The following is a 12,071-nucleotide window of genomic DNA, read 5'->3' on the forward strand; positions in this document are numbered from 1 at the left end:
ATATTTTCAACTTGGTCTTTGTTTGAGGAAAATAATCTGCCAAAGGGTTTCGGCTCAAGAAAAGCAATCTTTGTTCTCGTGTCTGGCTTTTCCAGAAACTCTTCTTGCTGCTTGTTTCAAACAAAATTGTCATCATTTGCTTTATATATCTTGTAATGAAAGGTATATTCACAATATACCATTATTTATCGGTCAAAAATATCATTCTTTTTAGGTGTAAAATGTGAAAAGTCTGTTTTTACAGCTTGGATTAAATTTTTTTTTAATAAATAACAAACATTTTTGTCGATCAGCATTTAAAACATCGACGAATTCTCTCCTTTATTCTTCATAAGTTCTTTTCAGACGTATTTTTATCTATCAAGAGATTATAATTAAATATAATTCACTATCTTTGAAGATGTTTTCAAAGCAAGAACATGATAAATCAACTTGTTTATCCAAAGAAATCAGTTTTGAGTCGAGTTCATCCAGCGAGTAAATCTTATTTCAAGCTTTTTTTAAACTTATTTTCAATTTAACATGTCAATTAAATCATGTCAACACAAGGACATGTCATCTCACTCGTGTTAGGCTCTTATTTTGCTTTTTTCGAGACAGATTTCTAACTTATTTTTAATTCAAAATGTCAATTAAATCATCTTAAAACAAGGACATGTCATCTCACTCGTGCTAGGCTCTATTTTTGTTTTTTTCGGGACAGATTTCTAAATTATTTTTAATTCAAAATGTCAATTAAATCATCATAAAACAAGGACATGTCATCTCACTCGTGTTAGGCTCTTATTTTGCTTTTCCCAAGACCGATTTCAAATGGATTTCTTCACTTTATCTTATGTTCTTAGACAACGTTAACATGTTTCCATTAATATATATATATATATATATATATATATATATATATATATATATATATATATATATATATATATATATATATATATATATTTATGTTTCTTTATTGACAAAAAGATGGATGACATAACATCATCATGACATTTGAATTTTATCCATTTTCTTCTGCCAGACAAAAAGGAAGAAACGTTTCCTCCTGAGTCATAATTCACTGTCCAAGGCTCTTAAAATAATGGTCTTGAGGTATTTGAGGAAGCGCGTCTTCCTCTTTGTCATCGACCGACCGCTGACATCACGGCGAGGAAGCCGTCCGAGGCGACAAAAGGTCCGTCTTCCTGATGACGCGTCCTCATTGTTGTGGCTGATAACGGCATGAATCAGGGATGTTCCTCCACCACCAGTGCATCATGGGTGGGTTTTTTTTTTATTTGTCACGACCTCACGCCCTTGAGTGACGCGGGGCCGCCAAACAAAAGCTACGTTTTTTGAATCCCGACAAACAGCATGTGGATGTGTTTGCGCGCATGTCTGTCTGGACTCAGTCCTGTTGCTAGTCAGATGGGTGTCTGAGAAGAGGATTACTACAGTAAGCCTGCTTTACCCACATACACTGTCTCGGAGACCTACATTCGTCAGACCCACTTTCCATGCTCGCCGCCCCCAGGGTTGAGCCGACCACTGCATTTTACACTTGTTTAACAAACAATAATATGCTATAGATGAGCTCGGACAACATCAGTTCATCAGGCAAGAGTTCACTGTTGGTTCACACATAATAATAATAACACGTATTGCACTGATACTCAAAGTACATGAAGGTATTCGCTGTGGTGTGTAGCATGAAAATGAAGTTTTTCCTCCTCAACTATCTTCATGCTTCTCGCCTTTCCTCCCGCACATACACTTCTTCAGCCCTGTGAGTGCACACGTAATCCTTGTTCGTCGGTAAAGAGGCTTGAAAGGTGCAGTGATCTCCTACTCAGCAGTACTGACACAGAGTATTACATCACCAGTCGGGCAACGGTCGCCTCGGTTACGTAGATGCAGATAAATGATGTTTTTTTTTAATAATAACCAGTTATTTTAAAGCTAATGTGATAATAACATACTTTTGTTACTTTAAATGTCAATTTCAGATGCTAATATAATATGAGCTTAATGTTACGTGTATCTATAGATCCTTCAAAGATATGATGCTAAACATGTTTTTTATTTAAAGCCAATTAAAATTCAAAATGTATAATTCAATTGATTTGAAATATAATTAATAATGAATTTTCCTTTTATCTAAAGATGTACAATCGATAAAAAAGGGATTTTATTTTAGAAAGATACATGTATAAATTGAGAAATCTGGGTGTATCACACGTATATATGATCAAATATAATAATTTATTAATATTAAACTTCATATCTCTCACATAAAAGCCAGAGATAAGCACGATCACCAATGCTAGCATCTGCTACAAGCTAAAGCTAACGCAGCTGTTAGCATCACACAGACGACAACGGATCAATAACGTTTTGTTTTGTTTTTTTTAAATATGTTTGTGTGTTTATGTTGTGGAACAAACACACAGTGTTATCGAATCTCTCTCTTTGTGTTCACATGTAATCACCTTATTTTTTGTTAATGTCTATTTTAATCATAGTCTGGGATTAGATCAAGATAATCTCTTTTGTTTTATTTTTGAATCACACTTTGGATTAATTCCTGTGGATTGAAACTGTAAACAGTAGGTCATGTTTATTTGTTGGAATGTAAACAAGTTCAAAAAATGTCATGAAGAGGAAGAATAATCTCTTAATAATGTCTGTCTGTCCGTCCGTCCGTCCGTCTGTCTGTCTGTCTGTCTGTCTGTCTGTCTGTCTGTCTGTCTGTCTGTGTATCTGTCTGTCTGTCTGTCTATATAAGTAGACGTCTGTCTCTCTGTCTGTCTGTCTGTCTGGCTATGTATGTGTCTGTCTGTCTGTCTGTCTGTCTGTCTGTCTGTCTGTCTGTCTGTCTGTCTGTCTGTCTGTCTGTCTGTCTGTCTGTCTGTGCATGTGTCTGTCTGTCTGTCTGTTTGTCTATGTATGTGTCGGTCTGTCTGTCAATGTGTCTGTCTGTCTGTCTGTCTGTCTATATAAGTAGATGTCTGTCTGTCTGTCTGTCTGTCTGTCTGTCTGTCTGTCTGTCTGTCTGTCTGTCTGTCTGTCTGTCTGTCTGTCTGTCTGTCTATGTATGTGTCTGTCTGTCAATGTGTCTGTCTGTCAATGTGTCTGTCTGTCTGTCTGTCTGTCTGTCTGTCTGTCTGTCTGTCTGTCTGTCTGTCTGTCTGTCTGTCTATGTATGTGTCTGTCTGTCAATGTATCTGTCTGTCCGTCTGTCTGTCTGTTTGTCTATGTATATGTCTGTCTGTCTGTCTATCGTTGTGTCTGTCTGTCTGTTTGTCTGTCTGTTTATGTATCTGTATGTCTTTCTGTCCATCTGTCTGTCTGTCTATCTGTCTGTCTGTCTGTCTGTATGTCTGTCTATTTATGTATCTGTATGTAAGTAAGTAAGTAAGTAATATTTATTTATATAGCGCTTTTCGAGACCAGGGTCACAAAGTCTTTCTGTCCATCTGTCTGTCTGTCTATCTGTCTGTCTGTCTGTCTGTCTGTCTGTCTGTCTGTCTGTCTGTCTGTCTGTCTGTCTGTCTGTCTGTCTGTCTGTCTGTCTGTCTGTCTGTCTGTCTGTCTGTCTGTCTGTCTGTCTGTCTGTCTGTCTGTCTATGTATGTGTCTGTCTGTCAATGTGTCTGTCTGTCAATGTGTCTGTCTGTCTGTCTGTCTGTCTGTCTGTCTGTCTGTCTGTCTGTCTGTCTATGTATGTGTCTGTCTGTCAATGTATCTGTCTGTCTGTCTGTCTGTCTGTCTGTTTGTCTATGTATATGTCTGTCTGTCTGTCTATCTTTGTGTCTGTCTGTCTGTCTGTCTGTCTGTCTGTCTGTCTGTCTGTCTGTCTGTCTGTCTGTCTGTCTGTCTGTCTGTCTGTCTGTCTTGTGTAACTGTCTGTCTATACATCCATGTATTCCATTTATTTGAGTTATAAGATGTTTTCAAATGAACAAAGAAGAACAAAGACATGAAACTAAGAACTTTAAAAAGTTATATTTAGTGTAAAATGATCAAAGAACAGATCAAACTTCAATGCTTGACTTTAAATAATAATAATAGTAAATTCAAAGTCTACAACGTTTGTGTGAATCAAAGTGTTGTTAGTTGTGATCACCACAGTTGTGTTGCGGCTCCATGTGTGTAGACCTGGGGGTTGGGAGGATGAAGAGGGTTGTGGTCTTAGGTGGGGCCCCCTGTGCCGGTCTAGGTGGAGTCAGCAGGGTTTAGCTCCAGGCTGGTCTTTGTGCGTCTGCTTCACTTCTGACCTGTTCCTGCCTTTTTGCAGAGAAATGTCACCACGACTCCGTTCTACCTAGTGTCATAGTGTGTGTTTATGTCTGTGTGTGTGTGTCTGTCTGTATGTGTGTTCATACCTGTGTGTGTGTGCGTTCATACATGTGTCTGTGTCTGTCTGTGTGTGTTTGTTTGTTAATGTTTGTGTGTATGTTTGAGCGCGTTCATACCTGTGTGTGTGTCTGTCTGTGCATGCATGTGTATGGTTATTACCTCTTGTGTAGATGTGTTTGTCTATATATATACGTAGGTATGTGTGTACACATGCCTGTGTGTATGTGCATTCGTGCTTGTGTGTGTGTAGGTGTTCGTGTTTGTGTGTAGGTGAGGTGTGTGATCGTTTATTCATGTGTGTCGGTGTGTGTACCTATACATCTGTGCATGAGTGTAGGTGTTCAATTTTATGAGAGTGTGTGTAGGTTTGTTTGTGTGTGTGCCTGTGTGTGTAGGTGTGTGTGATTTCTGCATGTGTGTGTGTGTTTTTAGGTATTTGTGCGCGTGTGTATAGGTGTTCTTTTGTGTGTGTGCTTTTGAGTATGTGTAGGTCGCGTGTATATCTGTGTGTTGCCATACATTTGTGCATGAGTGTAGGTACTTGTGAGTGTGTGTAGGTTTGTTTGTGTGTCCCGTGTTGTGTGTTTGTGTGTGCTTGCATTTGTGTCTCGGTTTTTGTTTTTGAGTGTGTGTAGTTGTGTGGGTGCATGTATGCTAATGGTTGTGTGCGTGAGGGTGTATGGGTGTGCGTGTGTGTGTGTGTGTGTGTGTGTGTGTGTGTGTGTGTGTGTGTGTGTGTGTGCGTTAGTGTGTGTGTGTGTGTGTGTGTGTGTCCTCATGCATGTGGAGATGTCTGTGCCAGCAGACACAAAGCCCCCTCCTCCCCCCGGAGCGTCTGATAAGATGGTCCATCTATCTGAATGCTTCCAGCCTGAGGGGGGTCCGAGAGGGGGGGTCTGAGAGAGGGGGGTCCGATAGGGGGGTCGAGGACAGCCAGACATGATCCCAGACAGGTCGGGGGTGTAGAGACGGCGACAGACACACAAGGCATTCGTATGCTTATTTAAGCCATGCATGGCCTGCAGTCATGTTGCTCCTCACCTCGCTGGGTCGGGGGGGAAGCGTCGCACAACGTCGCACAAAACATCCTCGAGGGACCAAACCTGTGCACAAACACACACGTGCAGTTACACACGTGCAGTTACAGACACATGTATTTATTTTCCTGCACCTGGTGAGAACAGGTGATCATCGTCTGGTCATCACAGCAGGTTGTAAAAACAGTTTTGATTGAACAGTTTGTATTGATCTGTGGATGAGAGTCTCACAGTCTACGTGCTCTGTTTCTAGATGGAACTTCACTCTTGCACAGCTGGAGAGATAGATCTAGAGTCAATGAAAACATCTTTGAGATTAGCATGTATTATTGTTAAATCTTTAATATTGCTTTCTTATCCTTACCTTATGGGTAAATATGTCATCAAAAAACAAGAGAAATAATTGGATAAAGTGCATTTTCCATTGTTCTTTGAAGATATTTACATTTATATCCAGTTAAATTGTTATTTGCCAAAACTCTTAGTTTTCCTATGTATTATTTTTATCTGTATTTTGACTTGTGATTTTTCTCTCTCATCTACTGGGTTGTGCGATTTTTAAAAAACTTTAATAGCATCAATAATGTTACAAACGTCAAACAAATGAATCCAATTATTGGATAAATTAAAAGATAAACAATAGATGTGGCTGGAAAATAATGAAATCTTTTCCATGAAACTTAACTTAAATAAGGATATTTGGTTTGTTATTTTGTTTTAGATGATTGTCATTTTTAAGGGTTGTAGTACTTTGAAAAGAAAACTTTTACTCCCTGTTTCTATATGTAGATGAAAATCATTTTATTCTTTAGCTGTTTTCCTTTTATTTCGACATCATTATCAGGAATTTTGGTTCGATTCCAGTAAATGGAACATTTTTCTTCCGACAGAATTTCAAACGTTCGACTGGTGTGTGTGTGTGTGTGTGTGTGTGTGTGTGTGTGTGTGTGTGTGTGTGTGTGTGTGTGTGTGTGTGTGTGTGTGTGTGTGTGTGTGTGTGTTAATGAGCACCGTTACTGTAACTTTGGGGGAGAAACACAGCCGGAAATAGTAGGTGTTGCTTTGTAGCACAAGTCTATTTTTCACAGCCGGCGTTGTTTCGTCCTTGTCTCCAAAGATAGCTCGAGACAAATATCCAGACGTGATGTTATAAATGAGGCAGAACTTCACGTGTTTCTACCTTCAGGACTCCACGCTAATGAAGCTCGCGCGACTTTCATGTCGTCCATGATGAAGTGCAGCCGAAGACAAGGTGATGAGAATCCAACGTTGACTTTACGGTTAAAGTAAATAAACATTAAAACTCTTTATTTTTTCTCGTCTAATGACAAAAATGCATGTAAATATATACAGTATATATCAGACTTCGACTGTATTTATGTGGCCCTCGTAATGTCAAAGTATGATGTATAAATGGTTCTAATGCATTAACAAATGTATTTTGTATTTATTATTCATTTACATTTTCACACTTATTTACTTTTTTTTAATTTTTTTTAAGATATTTGTTTATTGATTTTTTACTCACTTATTTACTTTTTACCTCCTTTCTTGTGTGTAATTTTTTGAGTATATATTAACCCCTTTAAGTTAGTTGAAGAAAAAACTCATATATAAAAGAATAAAATTGCAGCTTATTAATCTTAATAAATGTCACGGTCTTATGATGAATGTCCTTATTTTTTAGGGATTTTCTCATCTTTCTTTTTGCTTGACGGCCCCTAACAACATTCACAGAAGTTAATGTGGCCCCTGAAGAATTATAACTGCCCACCCCTGGTATATATCAACACTACCGTTCACAAGTTTGGGAGTCACTTAGAAACGTTTATTTTTGAAGGAAAATTGCAGTTTTTTTTCAATGAAGACAACGTTACATAAATAACTCTATACATTGTGAATGTGTTAAATGACTATTTAAGCTGTAAATGTCTTTGTTTTTAATGAAATATCTACACAACATTTCCTTCAACCATCACTCCAGTCTTCTAAGGGTACAATGTGTTTGATAAAAGCGTTTCAAAGGCTGAAGAATGACTAGAAAACCCTCGTACAATTGTCTTTTTGCTGGTTAAAAAAAAAGCTATAAAACCGACCCTTCCTTCAGCTGAGTATGAGGAGCGTCACGGTTGTTGGTTCAATTCTACTGTCAAAATGGCCAGAAAAGAAGAGACACTCGTCATTTTATTCACGTTCTTAGAAGAGAAGGAGTCAAGAAACTGAAGAACGCTGTGAAGAACTTCCTTCAGAGAGCAGCACGAACAGGTTCTAACCAGAGCAGACGCAGAAGGTGGAGGCCCCGGTGCACGGCTGAACAGGAAGTTCATCAGAGGCTCTAGTTTGAGAAACAGGTGAATCATCACCACAGGACCGAAGAACACAGAGATTGGACAGAAGAAGATAGAAGAAGAGTTATGGACGGATGAGTCAGAGCTTCATCTGTCAATCATGGTGGAGGTCATGATGGTCTGTGGACGTCTGGTGCTGGTAAAGCTGGAGATTCGTACAAGGTCAAGGGGATTTTCAACAAGGAAGGCTGTCAAAGTTTGAAGTGCGAAATTATTATTTCAAATAAAAATCATTTTTTTCTAATCTTGTCAAAGTTGTGCCTGTGTTTTCTATATTTTTTAAACTGTTTTGATCAATAAAAGTTTGAGTTTTAATGGGAAACGCAACATTTTATGGGTGGTTTGTATATATATATACATTAATATAATTTATATATATATATTAATTAATTATACAATTAAATACAAAAAAATACAAAATATATATACATATAATAACAAAAATGCAGAGAATAATATGTAAAATTATAAAAAGGTAAAAGATCTAAAGGTTACTTTTATATAGTAATACTTTCTATTTATAGACATATATTTATATATATTTAATAAAATGTTACTATATAAACTTAATCTTTGTTTGTTTATATTTTTATATTTTGTATTTATTCCTATTTTATAGGTTTATCAAATGAACAGTATATAACTACATTAATAAATTATACAATGAAATACAAATAAATAAGAATAAAAATATATAATTACAAAAAAAAGTGCAGGGAATAATATGTTAAATGATACAACTGTAGAAGATCAAGGATTAAAGGTAATTCTTTTGGTTATTTTTGTATGTTTTTACTGTAAATATGTACATGAAAATGAAAATATATTTCAGAATCAGAATCTGAAACTTTTATTGTTGTAAACAAAACATCTGATTATATGTTATTATATATATTATTCTTTTGTAATATATATTGAAAGTAAAATAAAAAATATGTAAAAATGATTAATTTTATAAATGAGAAATATATATTTAAAAGAATATATATATAAATATATTTTTTTATTTGTTAGTTTTATTTTTTGGCACAAGAATACAACAACAACAAGTGCCTTTACAAATAACTTTACTATGTTATATCCATAGTTTACTCTGAAGAAACGTAAATAATACAATTGTCTTGAAACGATTCTACACGAGCATAAACAAACGTGACGCTGCTATCAGGGCCGGCGCTTGGCTTTGATGTTTTTGGCGGGAAAACAAGACTTTCGCCACCAGAGGGATGGTTAGCAACTTAGCCAAGTTAGCTAGATAACAAAAAACAACAAATCATTGTAGTACTAATAAAATAAATCATATCCAGAGTCAAATATGTCCCAGTCGAGATATTAATACTTTAAAAAAGTTGTGACTTTATTCTATTTTCTTTAATGCGGTGGAATGTAAAAGCGGTGTAGTTAGCATTAGCGCTGGTATCATTACGCCGTTACCACGGTGATTCCAGTGATTTATTATCCGCTCTCAGGTTCGAGTTGAACTGTTGATCTCGCGTCGTTCTCGCCGCACCTCGGGTGCAATTAACAGAAGCCGAGGTCCGTGAGAAACGATGCTATCGGCCTCGACATCGTTGTCGTTTCCACGCGTCGATGGCTTTGATCCGCGGCTGCAACATCGCACAACTTTCAACAATCGTTCTGCTCGTTGCTTTTTCCATTAATCCGATCGTCCCTATGGAACGTCAGGAGATGAAGGTAATCTTTGACTTTTAAACGTTATATTGCTTCAAATATCTTTAATGAATGGCATATTTAAGTATATTGTATCAATGTAGCAGTTAGCAATTAACGTATTTTAGTAGGAAGAACTAATTACTGCACACACCTTACTTTTGGTGCCAAGAAAACCGTGAACTCCCATAATGCCTTTCTTCTCACTGCTCTATTAAGAGACGGCTGATCAGTCGCTACAATACTGTATTTTAATTCCAAGTTGTTATTTTTAAAAAGTGGCAAATAGATGTGATTGGTTGGCTGGGCGGCAAAGCATTACAGGGGCTGTACAGGTCAACATTACCGAGAGGGTTGTGTGGACGGAACGCACTCTTATAATGTTGAGTTTAATTGACATATTCTTAATTTAAACAAGTGAAAATTACTTTTTGGATTTAATTTCGTTCTTTCTATCTTTACGATATTTTCAGAACATAAACCCTGCAATAAATGAGGTAACACTGTATTCACGTGTAATGATATAGTTACAGATATATTTAAGAAAACGCTTTTTAATACACAAAGGTTAGTGTTATGATAACACTAGTTTTTTTAATGAATTTTTTTCTTTCTTTTTATATATATATATATATATATATATATATATACATATATATGAATATTTTTACGATCATTTGTATGATTATTTGTACGATCATTTGTACGATCATTTTTACAATAATTCTTACAATCATTTGTACGATCATTTGTACGATCATTTGTACAATCATTTGTACGATTATTTGTACGATCATTTTTACAATAATTCTTACGATCATTTGTACGATCATTTGTACGATCATTTGTACAATCATTTGTACGATTATTTGTACGATCATTTTTACAATAATTCTTACGATCATTTGTATGATCATTTGTACGATCATTTGTACAATCATTTGTACGATCATTTGTACAATCATTTGTACGATCATTTGTACAATCATTTGTACGATCATTTGTACAATCATTTGTACGATCATTTGTACAATCATTTGTACGATCATTTGTACGATCATTTTTACTCACGTAAACCTTTTTCATTCAAGGTGCACGGTGGTGTAGTGGTTAGCGCTGTTACATCCTCTCAACAAAAAGGTTGCGGGTTTGCTTCCGGCTCGAGGCGACCGTCGTCATTACCGTGCCGACTATGTCAGTTACTCTGGGTACTCCGGTTTCCTCCCACAGCCTAAAAACTCCAGGAGTTGAATGGAGAACTCTAACTTATCCGCATGTGTTTAACTAAGTATTTGTGTGTCTTTTTACCGGCTGGGAATATGCTCAGGGTGTCTGCTGGCTCTCGCCCTAACTAGCTGGGATAGCTTCAAGAACCATTTAGTTTCACTCCTTCTTATCTAAGGTTGACTGAGTGAGAGGAAACCAGAGTTGCAAACGGCAGTTCAGCAGATGTAATTCCGACAGATTTTTCCATCACTGAAACATGTTTTTTGGATCAAAACTTCATCGTCACGACGGAGGATTCAAAATGCCTTGTTCACCCTCTTAAAAGAGATTCTCTCGTGAATCTGTGTTTTCCGAGCATCAAACGAGCTCCAAGAGACCTGAAGACGCGTCGTTTCTGGCAGATTTCCACTTCCTCCGCCGGCGCCGCTGAGTTATCATGTTAACCCGGCGGCTCCGTCACCATCAAATGGTGTCGCTGCTGTATGCAGACGATACGTGAGCGTTATTACCGAGATAAATCAAGAGCAGCGTCAGCCAACGCCGCTCCAGTGAAATATGATGGATGGCTGCAATATCAGCTGGAGACAGACTGGAGGTGACGACAATAACCTCTTTCTTTTCTTCTTCTTCTTCTCAAAAACAGTGGCCGTGAGAAGACATGTTGGGCTGATGGTTGGATTTTCACTTCACTGTATATGTTATATGTACGGGGGGCACGGGGCAGGAAAAATAAACCCTGTGAAAATGGAAATATGTTACAATTTAGACATTTAAACCTTATGCATCAAATACTAAGTCAAGAATTTCAGCTGGTTTTGTTCATTGTAAGGGGGCGGGAAAAAGGGGGGCAAAAGACCCCCATGAAAATGACAATACGACCAATTTTGAGCAAGACAAAAATTGCGTGGAAATGACCATGAAGTCTGTTTTATCTAAGAAGGTTTTAGGGACAGGGGGGCCAGTCAGGGTTAAAAGTTGAGGGAAAAGGGGGGTGTAAGGGGGGCAGAGGACTCCCATGAAAATTGAAATATCTTAAATTTGAGAAAAATGTAAAACTTATGTATCAAATACTACATTCAAGAGGAAATGCAGAATTTCAGCTGGATTTGTTCATTGTAAGGGGGTGGGAAAAAAGGGGGGCAAAAGACCCCCATGAAAATGACAATACGACCAATTTTGAGCAAGACAAAAATTGCGTGGAAATGACCATGAAGTCTGTTTTATCTAAGAAGGTTTTAGGGACAGGGGGGCCAGTCAGGGTTAAAAGTTGAGGGAAAAGGGGGGAGTAAGGGGGGCAGAGGACTCCCATGAAAATTGAAATATCTTAAATTTGAGAAAAATGTAAAACTTATGTATCAAATACTACATTCAAGAGGAGATGCAGAATTTCAGCTGGATTTGTTCATTGTAAGGGGGCAGGAAAGGGGGCAGAAGAGCCTCATGAA

The sequence above is a fragment of the Callionymus lyra genome, chromosome 5 (assembly GCF_982586985.1).
Source record: "Callionymus lyra chromosome 5, fCalLyr1.hap1.1, whole genome shotgun sequence".
Classification (NCBI taxonomy): Eukaryota; Metazoa; Chordata; class Actinopteri; order Syngnathiformes; family Callionymidae; genus Callionymus; species Callionymus lyra.